This window comes from Carcharodon carcharias, chromosome 5 (assembly GCF_017639515.1).
Source record: "Carcharodon carcharias isolate sCarCar2 chromosome 5, sCarCar2.pri, whole genome shotgun sequence".
Lineage (NCBI taxonomy): Eukaryota > Metazoa > Chordata > Chondrichthyes > Lamniformes > Lamnidae > Carcharodon > Carcharodon carcharias.
Genome location: NC_054471.1, coordinates 53279417 through 53285074, shown reverse-complemented (window position 1 = coordinate 53285074; position 5658 = coordinate 53279417).

The window sequence follows — 5658 nt, the reverse complement described above, 5'->3', positions numbered from 1 at the left end:
TAAAGGCCAATTAAGTGTCTCTATCCACCTCCACAGCCATAATACAGTAGGTGGGAGAAGGTAGAAAGAAAATGGCCAGGCCACTAGTTCCCCAACTTGGGGTAAAAGGTGGGAAGGAAGTGGGGGGGCATCTCCTTCGCTGGGGATGGGGGGTGAGGAGTATACCTGTGCTCATCAGGTGCACCCCTCCCCCAAGATGCTAGATGCAATGTCCCGTTTGTGCCTCCCTCACCAGCCTCTCAAATCCAAACCCATCTGCTCCCTTGTTAGGGTCCCCAGCCCCTCCATGACTAAAAGCCTCAGACTTACCTTTCAGTCAGTAACCACATTGTTTCCTTCCAGGGACACCTTGTATACCCAGCAGCGGCCACTACTGCATTCTGGCACTGCTGGGGTTACTCAGCTGCTGGCCGATCAGGTTGGCCAGCAGCTCTCAAGGATGGGTCTTCCTGTCCTTGAGGGGTGGAAGTCACACTGTCACCTTGTTAAGGTGTATTATGCTGCAGGTCAGCCCCTTTTAAAGTCGGCTGACCGACTTTTCTACCAGAGTGGCAAGCAATGCCTGCCACCCCCTCTGCCCTCTGAAAACCCACCCCATGGTCTCACCAACACCCTGTACAACTGTAATAAAACTTCCCTGCTTTTATACTTTTGGGGGGGGAGATGATGGCCATACTGGTAATGTCACTGGACGAATAACACAGAGCCCCAGGCTAATGCTCTGGGGACAGCAGCTGGTGGAATTTAAATTCAATAAAATAAAAAACAATCTGGAAGTGAAAGCTCGTCTAAGTAATGGCAGCCATGAAACTATCAGCGATTGTCATAAAAACCCATCGGGTTCACTAATGTCCTTTAGGGAAGGAAATCTGCCATCCTTACCTGGTCTGGCCTACGTGTGACTCCAGACCCAGAGCAACGTGGTTGGCTTTTAACTGCCCACTGAAATGGCCTAGCGAGCCACTCAGCAGTTCTAGGGCAATTAGGGATGGGCAACAAATGCTGGCGAAGCCCATATCTCATCAAAGAATTTTTTAAAATGCATTCCCCTTGCAATAAACGACAACATTCCATTTGTCTTCTTAATTACTTGCTGTGCCTGCATACTGACTGGTTGTAATTCATGTATTAAAACACATAGGCCTGAATTTTTAGGATGGCAGGAGCTCAGCCACTGCCATCCGAGGAGTCGGTGTGGACTCCAGAGGTCAAAATATATTTTTATGCTCTAACGAGCTTTGACTGGTATAAGACGGGACTTCCGTCACTCACTCGGGAGCTTGGTCCCAGTTTGGGGAGATGCTGACCAACCTGATTGGCCAGCAGCTCTCCGATCACTCCAAGCACAGCGCTGCAGTGGCCGGAGGAGGCACGGTAGGGAGCTGCTTGGAACTAAGTCTGGGGACCCAGAGGACAGATAAGTGGCAGGCGTCCCAGGACGGTGAAGGTAGGCAAAGTCTGGGGGCTCGTGAGGGTCTCGGGGGATAGGCTGAGGGAGGGGCGGGAGAGCCGGATGTCACTGGGTCTGAAGGGGAGGGTGCCCCCAGTCAGAAGGGGCCTTCTGATGGAGGGCCCCCCCCCCCACCATCTCCCTGGGCAAGATCGAACTCGTTTAATTCCAGCCTCCCCCCACCCCGAGCTGTCACCTGCCCAGTGACCTAATTCTTGATACTGGGTGAGAAAAGGCCCTTAAGTGGCCATTAAGTAGTCAAAAAACATCCTTAACAGGGGCAAGGGTGGGATCCTATCCAAGACCCTGCCCGCTCCAGTGTAAAATCACTACCAGGTCAGGGTGGGCGAGAACCCGGAAGACTCCCATCCGTGGAATTTCATGCTCCCTCTCCACCTCAGATCCCACCGGGGAACGAGAAGAATAAAATTCTGTTCATTGATCCCTCCACAGCACTGAGTCCTGCAATCTCCCTCCATTTAAATTGTAGGCTGCTTTTCTATCCTTTCTACCAAAGTGGACAAATTCACATGTTCCCACATTATATTCCATCTGCCTAATTTTTGCCCACTCACTTAACCTATCTGTAGCCCTTTCAGGATTCTTTATTTCCTCTTCACAACTTACTCTATTACTTATCCTACTACCTATCTTTGTGTCATCAGCACATTTAGCTACCACACATTTGGTTCCTTCATCCAGGTCATTGATATAGATTGTAATAAAATGGGACCCCAGCACTGATCGTTTTGGCACTCCACTAAATAGCACGGTCCCACAAACAGCAATATGATAAAGACTAGATAATCTGTTGAGGGATAAATATTAGCCAGGAAACCACGAAGAACTCAAGGGTTATTCTTCAAAATAGTGCCACAGGATCTGTGGAAGGGCAGGCAACTCATCCAGAAGATGATACATCTGACAGTGTAGCACTCCCTCATTACTTCACCACTTGACAACTTCGATTATGTGCTGTCTCTAAAATGGGATTTGATATAACCCTCTGACTCAGAGACAAGATTGCAATTGCCTAAAGTGCTAACAGTTTGGAATTTATTACATGTACTTGGACCAGATATATTGTTGGCTTAACTTCTCGGATATCTTTAAGTTTGAGAATGCATTTCTGTATTCTTGCAGGCCCTAGAACCAGTTTTCACCCTTTTTGCCATCTTATCCTATGCTTCTGGTGCGCTTGGTCATTGGTTCCTGCACTTCCTGACTCCTTCAGATAGTTCTTGGAGCACCTAGTGCCAAACCTTTCTTTCCTAAGCCTGCAAAGTTCTATTCTTCAGCTAAATGGTTTAGCCTAACCACCCAGCGCACTCGACCACTATTTAAATGTTCACAGAGTTCATAATTGCACTTCACAATTGGTGGTCGGGATTACAGGTTCTGCTGGTTCACTAGATAGCCTAACATGGGACAGTGAGCCTATGTCTCAATGCGACCCAGGAAATAGTCAAATCAGGGGTTCTCATGCCTGCTTAATAATACTGAAAAGCATTAAATACTGTTCCATTCAATCAGAACCACAATTCCCTGCCAAACATTTGGAACATATCTCTCACATGGAGATTTCCAACTTCTAATAGTATGTATTTTAACCATTGGTATGTATAATCCTTCGTTTTTCAATGCTTCCCGAATGAGGTGGTTACACTGTGGCTCTGTAGCTGTTGTAACAGAAATTTATGGAGGATTTTGCCCCAATGATTAAAGTTATTGTGTGGCAAAGTGTATTTGGCACAAAATGGTGTTTGCTTTTAAGCCATTCAAATAGCCCATTTAGTTTAAATAGAGCACAATTCATCTTTACAATGCTCTCCTACCAAGTACCTTCCGAAGTCAACCTCTTTTCAACAAAGGCATCTGATCAGAATTGAAATCACTTGATAGATCTTAGCCACAACAATGTGTGTAACAGATGTTAGATCTCACCTCATTTATACTTGACCCTTTAATCCAGTAGCATGCACTGGGCTCAGTGAAGCTCACTGCAGCTTTGATATCAGCCTTCAACCGGTGTTTTTTTTCATCTCTGCTTCTTCATTGTCATTTAACTGTGCTGACAATTTCAAATATGCTTTCATCATGCACTGCAAAGTGGGCACTGAATGTGCTGAGATGCTCTGCTGATTGTTAAAAAGGGTATAGACTGCAGGGAAAAAAAATCCTTCTACATACTCCACCCACCATTCAGCACCATTGGCGACTCCTCAAATACTGAAGCAGTCCATGTCCAAATGCAGCAAGATCTGGACAATAACCTGGCTTGGGCTGACAAGTGGCAAGTAACATTCACGCCACACAAGTGTCAGGCGATGACCATCTCCAGCAAGAGAGAATCTAACCATCATCCCTTGATGTTCAATGACATTACCATCACTGAATCCCCTACTATCAACTCCCTGGGGATTACCATTGACCAGAAACTGAAATGGACTAGCCATATAAATACCATGGCTACAAGAGCAGGTCAGAGACTAGGAATCCTGCGACAAGTAACTGACTTCCTGACTCCCCAAAGCCTGTCCACCATCTGCAAGGTACAAGTCAGGACTGTGATGGAATATTCTCCACTTGCCTGGATGAGTACAGCTTCCACAACAATCAAGAAGCTTGACACCATCCAGGACAAAGCAGCCCACTTGATTGGCACCACATCCACAAACTTTCATTCCCTCCACCACCGATGCACAGTAGCAACAGTGTGTACCATCTACAAGATACACTGCAGGAATTCACCAAGGCTCCTTAGACAGCACCTTCCAAACCACAACCACTGCCCTCTAGAAGGACAAGGGCAGCAAATAAATGGGAACACCACCACATGCAAGTTCCCCTCCAAGTCACTCACCATCCTGACTAGAACATCCTTGGGCAATTTCCATATTACCGGGTAGATACCAGCGTTGAAGCTGCACTGGAACAGCTTGGCAAGTGGCGCAGCAAGTTCTGGAGCACAAGTCTTCAGCACAATTGCTGGAATATTGTCTGGGCCCACAGTCTTTGCAGTATCCAGTGCCTTCAGCTGTTTCTTGATATCATGTGGAGTGAATCAAACTGGCTGAAGACTGGCATCTGTGATGCTGGGGATCTCCTTAAGAGGCCAAGATGGATCATCACTCAGCACTTCTGGCTGAAGATTGTAGCAAATGCTTGAGCCTTATCTTTTGCACTAATGTGCTGGGCTCCCCTATCTTTGAGGATAGGGATATTTGTGGAGGCTCCTCCTTCAGTGAGTTGTTTAATTGTCCACCACCATTCACGACTGGATGTGTTAGGACTGCAGAGCTTAGATCTCTTAGGTTACGGGATTGCTTAGCTCTGTCTATCACTCACTGCTTATGCCGTTTGGCACGCAAGTAGTCCTGTGTTATAGCTTCATCAGGTTGACACCTCATTTTTAGGTATGCCTGGTGCTGCTCCTGGCATTCCCACCTGCACTCTCCTTTGAACAAGGTTGATCCCCTGTCTTGATGATAATGGTAGAGTGGAGGATATGCCAGGCCATGAGGTTACAGATTGTGTTCGAGTACAATTCTGCTGCTGCTGATGGCCCACAGTGCCTCATGGATGCCCAATCTTGAATTGCTAGATCTGTTTGAAGTCTATCACATTTAGCATGGTGGTGATGCCACACAACACAATGGAGGGTATCCTCAATTTGAAGGTGGGACTTAGTCTCCACAACGATTGTTTGGTGGTCACCCCTACTGATACTGTCATTGACAGATGTATCTGCAGCAAGCAGGTTGGTGAGAGTGAGGTCAAGTATGTTTTTCCCTCTTGTTGGTTCCCTCACCACCTGCCACAGACCCAGTCTAGCAGCTATGTCCAGCTCAGTCAGTAGTGGTGCTACTGAGCCACTCTTGGTGATGGACATTGAAGTCCCCCACCCAGAGTACATGCTGTGCCCTTGCCACCCTCATTGCTTCCTCCAAGTTGTATTCAATATTGAGGAGCACTGATTCATCAACTGAGGGAGGGCATTACGTGGTAATCAGCAGGAGGTTTCCTTGCCCATGTTTGATTTGGTGCCATTAGACTTCATGGGGTTTGGAGATGATGTCAAGGACTCCCAGGGCAACTCCCTCCTCACTGTATACCACTGTGCTGCCACCTCTGCTTGGTCTTTCCTGTTGGTGGTACAGGACATACCCAGGGATGGTGATGGTGGTGTCTGGGACATTATCTGTTCG